General features: G+C 35.6%; 1 pseudogene across 1 annotated transcript; it reads right to left on the bottom strand.

Moving 5' to 3' along the window:
- Positions 1-385: 385 nt before the first annotated feature.
- LOC147549504 (polyprotein of EF-Ts, chloroplastic-like) lies at positions 386-7194 on the bottom strand (annotated as a pseudogene). Its single transcript, XR_015237410.1, has 5 exons — positions 7104-7194; positions 4819-5582; positions 4125-4321; positions 2670-3308; positions 386-802 (listed from the first exon to the last, which is right to left on the bottom strand). The product of XR_015237410.1 is annotated as a polyprotein of EF-Ts, chloroplastic-like (transcript).
- Between the last annotated feature and the right edge of the window lie 1080 nt (positions 7195-8274).

Below are 8274 nucleotides of genomic sequence, written 5' to 3'. Positions count from 1 at the left end.
GGCGGACGCCCTGCCCGCCCCCCTCAAATACGGCTCTGCTTGAATTCTAAACTGGATAAACTTAAATCTTGAATTGAATCTTTTTTTTTCATGGCTATTTTTATGGTTTATAGTTTTTTTTTTGTTGCAATATTGTGGTTTATAGTTTGGTCGCCTATGTCGAGTACTTTACAGAAATTTTTTGATATATATGTTTATAACATGTTTATACTGGATCATTACCAGATTTGGGTAATTCATATATTACATAGAAGAAAACTTGTAAGAACTATGATTATAGTTTTGTGTCATTTTCGTGTCTAAGACTAGTGAAAATGGTGCTCTATGAAGGCATAACTTGTAAGAACATTACCAGATTTTAAGTTTCAAGTTGATTATAACCCATCCTTCAAACCTAAAATAAAATTATGATAAGTTCGCTAGTTCTAAACTGGATGACTAAAGAAGCTCTTTATGAATTTGCAATTCGTAACTAAAATTCCAAGATTAGGATTTATATATCTTGAAAATAATAAAATTCATTTGACAACAAATGAAAAATGGAAGAAAGAAACTACGTACTTCTCAACAGCTTCTTTTGCTTCAGATACTGCAGGTTGATCCTGTGGTAGAGCTGGTGCAGGGGCAGACGATTTAGCAGCAGTTTGGGCAGCTACTTGTGCAGCAAAATCTTGACTTTTCTTCTCTAAACCTTCTCCAAGATTGAATCTTACAAATCTATTTACCTTCATATTTTCCCCAATGGTTGCAATTGTTTGCTTTACCCAGTCCTTCACGATTACCTTATCATTCTTTATGTAAGGTGGTAGGCCTAAAAATAGGTCTATTCCCGCAAGTATACGGGGTCAAGTTATAGTATTGAAAATAAGATCGAGTATCGTCCCAAGGGATAAGTAGGCAATTTCGGATATTGACGGTAAGTTTAGCCCAATAATCAAAATGTCAATATCTAACTTAGACTAAAACACACACACACCCCACTCATAAATTTGATGATTGATTTGGAAAAACTAAGAAAATAAATAAAACTAACTAAACTATCTATAAGAAAGAGGTGAGAAGATATCTAAGATTATGAAATCCACCGCACAATTTCACTTTATAAAACAAACACTTAATTACTTAAATCTCTTTTGTATTTACTCGGGATCCAATATAATGAACTATTTGGATTCCGGATGATGTTCTAGTTAAAACAATTTTATAATTACTAATTCTAATTGTCTACCTTATAGAGATTCGGATTGCTAAACTATTATTCATCATCTAAAAAGCATACTCCATCTAACAACTTAACGAAAGTATGAAATATCTAATTATGAGGCATGAGTAATGGAAAGAAAATCCAATCCATATAGATAAACAATCAATAGACATTAAAGCACATCAAAGGATTTAATTAATCAAGAACAAGTATTATAAAGATCCAAAATGGGTTTCATTCACAACCTTAGATTGCTAAGTTAACTATACATGGAATCTAGAATAACATTCATTGACATTGTAAAATAAATGAAAATACTAAGAAATTAATGGAAAGAAATCACCAATCAAATTCCATTTTCCCATGTATCTCCAATTTGTCTAAGATTTGCTCCATTTGTACTCAAGAATTGTACTCCAAGAAATCCAAGTAATAGCTATTTTATTGCAACCCAAATAAGAAAAAGAAAGAGAAGGAAGAAATTAGATCTAGAAAGAAGTTGGAAAGAAGAGATGAAGAGGGTAAAGATGATAGAAGAATATGGAAGAAAGAAGAAGAAGACTATTAATGGAAGAAAGAATAGTGGTAGAGAAGAAGTAGTAGTAGAGAAAGATAGAAGAAGAATGGAAAAGATGGATTTAATAGTAGAGAAGAAAGAAAGAAATAGGTAAGAAGAGGTATAGGTTGAGTAGAGAAGAGGAATAGGTATGAAGAGGTATGAAGAAATAGGTAAAAAGAAATAGGTAAGAAGAGATATTAGAGAAGAAGGAGTATGAGAGGGTTTGCAAGTTTAGGTTTTAATGGAGGAGAAAGGGACTTATTTATAGGTGGGTTAGGGTTTTTGGTGGTCAAATGGTAAAAAGATTTAAAAGATAGTGTCATTTTGGGAATTAATGGGTTAAAGTGCAAAAACCCTAAAATAATTCAAATAGGGCTGGCGGCTAGGGTTAGTTGGGCATTCGGATGCTGGGTTGTTGCCGGGTTCATGGTTTAAAGTTGCGGCGCGCACAGGATCAAGCTTATAAGGGCTACTTCGCTGCTGAGCGTTAACACGGGAATCGCGTATACCAGCCTCCGCTCGTCGACACGTGTCTGACGGTGTACCGCGCGCCAAATGTGTGCCCGCTATTGTCTCGCAAGTCAACCCTCTTTGACAAAACTTTGACCTTGATTTATTCCTTCGTCCGGACTCCGATTTGACTTCCGTTTTCTCCTACGGACTCGTCTCGACCTCTACTTTTCAACCACGCACTGACCTTGGCCAAATTACCAGGATGTCCTCGACTCCAAATGACCAAAATACCCTTTATGCATATTTGTCTCGTTTTTAACCATTTTCACACCTAACTCCACAAAACACACCTAATCAAGAAAACCAACCATTTTATTATAATAAAGACTCGAAACGGACTAACTTGGCTAAATTATACGACTCAGATGGGACATTTTCATGACCCATCATAAGGCTGCTCCAATAATGCAAGCTCCTCAAGCCTTTTCCTTATCCGATCTTCCACAATCTTCGATCTAATTTGTTCTGGTTTTGACAAGAGATCTTCCTTCTGCATTTCAATCTCTCTTTCTTTTTCCACAATCTCAGCAGGAACATCGTCGGTGACTATATATTGTACTTGTGGGTAGGCAGCTGCTTGCATGGCAAGATCATCGACTAACTCCTTAAAGATATCTCCTCTAGCGACAAAATCAGTTTCACAGTTGACTTCAATTAGGATGCCGATTCTGCTATCATGAATATACGATCCAATTCTTCCTTCAGCCGTTGCTCTACTGGCTTTCTTATCTGCACTTGCTAAACCTTTCTTCCTGAGGAACTCTTGAGCTTTCACAATATCACCTCCAGTTTCTGCAAGAACCTTTTTGCAGTCCATCATCCCTGCTCCAGTGTCATCACGAAGCTGCTTCACAAGAGCAGGAGATATAGACATATAGTCGCTGCATTTTATAAATGAATTAGTATTAGTATGGAAAATTCTATCTTTACTACTACTACTACTACGAGTCTGAACGTCGGAAATTTCACCAACAATTTCCTTTTGAATACATTGCTGTACAAACAATCCAATAAACCAACAATATGTATCAACTGAAATTTGGATAAAAGTAGTAAGACGAGATCAGTATTTCAGTGATTATGCCGATTTCTAACAAGAAACAAGAGAGACACTTTCGGTAAATAATAGAACTCTAAAATAGACTACCCACAAATGGAACAGTCAAAATCTAAAATAGATCTAGAAAGAGGTACTGCCTTGTAGAAACATTCTCACCTTTCAATTTCATATTCACCTTTAAGTATCAAGCAACCACTGGATAATGCCATAATCATCATCTTCTTCTTCGTTAGGGATAAAGTGTTTAACCTTTCATGTGAAAGCCATATAAATGATTCAAAGTATGATTGTTTAGGATGATGGTCTTTTTCTCAAGCATAGCATCCTTGCGAAAAGTGGGATAATCCTCATACCTTTTGGATAATATTTCTATCATTTCTGGTGAAAGTACGTAACTATTTCCGCACTTGACAAAATACTTCGACAAAATAATTCACATTCCAGCTGAACCAAGACTTACACCCAAACTGAAATTTAATATCTTACTAATTACTAGGGAAAATTTTGCTATTTACCTGACGCTCATCTTATTATTATTGTACTTTAACAATTCACCCAAATATAACCTTAGTAACTTCAAAAACATAACAAGGAAAGTAGAAAACAAAACCTAAGACGGGTATCGAAATTTCAACTAAATTAAAAAGAATTACATCAAAATGACGAAGGTTTAGGCTCTAAGCTGAATAACGCCTTTAAAGAAAATTCCTGTTCAAGTTGCATACTGCAATTAAACAAGAAATAAACACAAACTAAACAAAGATGGAATTAGTGAAAAGGCCAGAAACCTTTAGGTGCTTGGGGAGACAGATTGTCAGCTTGTTCAACTGAGCTGTCGACGTTGTTGTTATTTTCAGCAACAACTGTAGCCTGTTCTTCTTCATCTGGTGTCTTAGATGGAATGTCATTCTCAATGGTAGAAGATTCTTCGAGTTGCGGTTCCTCAGTTATGTTATCATCACTTTTACTCTCTCCAACATTTTCGCTATTCACAGTTTCTAAAGGCAAAGTGTTGTGCCCAATCGGGGTTAATGTGAACAATACGAGTAATCCAAGACAAGCAATAGGAATAGTAAAGAACAATCATGAACAGAACACAGATATTTACGTGGTTCGGTTGGTGAGACCTACTCCACGGCGACAACGGCGCGATGATTTCCACTATGATAAGCAAACAAGTTTACACAAGAGATTCGTGAGATTGTGCTACTGATATCTCCTTAGGGTTTAGTTTATATAGCCACTAAACACTTATCCCACCGCCTCACCGACTCTCTCTACAACCGACATTATACATAGATAACACTAATCACCGACATAAGCCTAGCTTCGCATTCCAACTCTGTCTCGGAGTCCAGCTTTGCCTCAAAGCACTGCTTCGCATACCAGCTCTGTCTCAGTAATCAGCTCCGCTAATGGGTCCAATCTTTGGTAGGTTTAACCGGGTGTGATACCAATCCATATTCGAGTCACTTCTAACACAAAGTAAGATCAGAAGTCACTCTATCTTTGACAATTTCTTCTGCTTGACTCTGCACAACTTCATCCCCACTTTCTGAATACACCGTAACATCTGAGCCCACTTCTGGATTGGAGTCAGATTCATTAACATTTTCATTATCTACAATTGGTATAAGAGTCTCTCCTACACTCTCTTCAGAAGCCAGGTTTGTAGAAACAACATCTTCCTGTATGGTTTTATCTGCAGCATCACCATTTTCTGATGTGTTCGAGACTTTATTTTCCAGGTTGTCCTCTGAAGTGGCAGGTTCAGAGGGAGGAGCATCTACCACAGTCGCTGCCTCGATTTCATTGGTTGCCACATCCGAGGGAGTTTTATCAGCTTCAATCTCCTGCGAAATTTCAGGTATTTCTGAACTTTCAGGGGGTGTCTCTACTTTCTCTCTCTCATCCAAAAATGCAGCTATATCTTTGTTTTGTCCGAAAGTTAGTAAAAAGTGGTTTCTTGCTGAACGGACAGACTCCCTTCGGACTGGTTGAATTCAGCTCATTAGCACTTTCTTCTTTCTTCATTGTCAAAGTAACCTGTCCTCGTGAAGTACGCAAGACCCGAACAGTAACTTCTTCACCAACTGTTAGTGAAGATCCTCCTCCGCCCATAAGAGATGCAAATCCTTCATCAACTTCCTCTGATGTGGGAAGAAATCCTTCTTCCCCTTCAAGAAGAGCAGGGGCAGCCCTGACTTTTCGGTGGCCCGAAGCGAGGTCTGGAAATGTGGCCCTTTCTATCAAATTGTAAAATGTATAAATGTATTTACATGGAAACAATAAGTACCGCAAAATATTTTCATCATATTTATATAACAAAATAATTTTTTTGATAATTACAACCACTGAAATTTTGTTCTTCTTAAATTTTTCGATGCAAAGTCACTAATAATCGTCGAATAATCAAGACTGTCAACCATATCCTTCTCAATAGATAATATAGCTAACTCGTTTAACCTTTCTTCTGGCATAGTAGGTCGAATATAAGACTTAATCAACTTCAACTTAGAAAAACATCTTTCTGCAGAGGCATCAATAACTGGTATCGTTAACATAATTCTATAAGAAACCCATGTGTTCGGTTAACAACCTTTCATATCTTTCGAAAAATCTAGCACTTCAGTTGGTCTTTTGATCTCATTTGGTAAAAGACGCTTCAACACTTTCAGTTCAGAAAATAAGTCTAGTCCGTCTATGTCATATGACTCATTATGCTTGAAAAAGGTTTCAAGGTGAACACATGAATATCTCAAATCACCATCATCTTGGGAGTTTGACTTTTTTACCTCAAACATAAAACTAAATGTTTCTTTGTATTTCTAGTTTGCTCGAAATCTGCTCGTAAATGAAAAAAGAGTCTGATCTAATATGCATATGTAATAATTAACTCTAAATGCTTCTTCAGGTGACATTTGATGGATCTTCACACGCATTCTCGGCAAACTGTTTCTTTCTTCGAATAATATGTTTTTCCCAAAATGTTGTTTCAACTCCCATTTTAATGGCAATCTCTTTAGCTTCAACCATGCCTTCTTCAAATCTCACTTCTCTATAATCTTCAAGATAACGAATGAGTCCATTCAATTTCTCTAATTCAACATCAATATCTATATCTTCAGTTTGAAGTGTTTTGCTAACAGCGTTTACCGCAAACAATATATTATGCCAAATAACCATGCTCAAAAGGAATTCAAAATTTTCAAAGTCTTGTTTTAATATATTTTCGGCATCATAAACTGTTTTTGAATCATCACTTGTCTCCACCAATTTTTGAATCAACACTTTCCACTCTACTTTTCCATAAATCAAACAGACTGTTGGGCCCATCATTCATTTAAAGATCATGAAATTTGGTGGCCCTTTGTACTTAATATTTTTTAAATGGGGCCCTTATAAATTTCTTAGAGAGTTGGATTTCTTATATATTTCTTACAGAAATTAATATCTCGGTGGCCCCTAAAAGCCGGTGGCCCTAAGCGACGCTTTGTTCGCTTTGGCTCAGGGCCACCCCTGAGGAAGAGATATAAAAGCACCAGCTCTAGTTAAGTTTTTGGTGGTCTCCATTTACTTTCTTAATGGTGCCTTTAGAGTTACCATACTTGGCAACTATAATGACCTATTAGAATAGCCTTTTCAACAGCCGATTTGGATTGTGTCGTTAGGGGGGTCCAATGTAATTAATCTCTTTTGGGCTGAAGCTTTGAAATGAAAAGGTTGGAAGCGTAATGGCCCACTCAAGGCACCTCCTTACGTCATACCTCCTTGCTCCTTCCACCAATAAATATTCATCTTCATCACTTCCTTCCACTCAAGGCACCTCCTTAAACTTGCATTTGTCTCTTCTTTCATAAGCTTTTAAGAGAAATAAGAATATAATACAATAATAGTGTTTTGATGTTTACTCTTCACTTTTACTAATTAAATTGTAACATTTTTGGAAAAATAGTTTTCGAAAAAAAGGATTTCAAAACAAAAAAATGTTTATTTTTTAAATATAGCTTCTGGAAAAAATGGATTTTGAAAAAACGTTTATTGATTAATCAACATATATTCGAAGGAATTATTTTGTGGAAAAAGAAAATGAGATTTTAAAGAAACATTTTTTTTGTTGATTTTCAGTTTGGAGTTTAGATCTAATAATCTAAAATTCTAACAAATCTTAGGAGGCGGGATGAGATTTTTGTCCAAAACAAATTTACGACTTAAGAATCTTTAGGGTTTAAGAGTCATACAATTTTTGGTTGTCAAACAGATCAAAAAATCCTGACTAACAAATTCTATTTTTAGTAGAAATCCTGCATCTAAACAAACCATAATTTTTATTATTATGAGCACAAGTATTCAACTCCTTTTTTTATTATTTTGGACATAGTTTAGTTGTAGACGACTAGATTCTTGTAAGAGTTGAATTTTTTTGTGCCAGAAATAATAAAATTTAGTTTAATTTTCAAATTTGTTTATAAGTTCGAGTTTATCAACTATTGCTGAAAGGACATTGAGAAAGTGACTAAGTTGACATACTTGTAAAAATAAATAATTTGATCTGTGTTTAGTTTTCTTTGTGAACCATACAAATTTGTGACAAAAGTAATCATCAATATTTCTATTTTGAGCAAACCTTGATATGTATATGAAAACGTGTTACAATGCATTTTGGAACTAGCATCAAATCTTGAAATTGACAGGTTCATTGTTCCAAGCTTTACTAAACCAAGATAGAATAAACCTTTGATGTTTTACAACCAAGAATCAAAATCATTCCACTCCTCTCCACCACTTGTTTCTTTGGACCTTGGGAAAGAGAAGGAAAGTTAATGAGAGAGAGAGGGGCTTGTGTTTGAAGCAACAAGTACTTCACTACTTTGGATTAGTCGGTGTGGAATATAAGAAAGGTTGTGGAAGAAAAGCCTCTTTTAGAGGTGCTAAGTG

This window comes from Eschscholzia californica, unplaced genomic scaffold, assembly GCF_041429995.1.
Source record: "Eschscholzia californica isolate CP2 unplaced genomic scaffold, dmEscCali1.0.p SCAF_3, whole genome shotgun sequence".
Classification (NCBI taxonomy): domain Eukaryota; kingdom Viridiplantae; phylum Streptophyta; class Magnoliopsida; order Ranunculales; family Papaveraceae; genus Eschscholzia; species Eschscholzia californica.
Note: the sequence above shows the minus strand (reverse complement) of the source record. Positions and strands in the feature narration are given on the sequence as shown.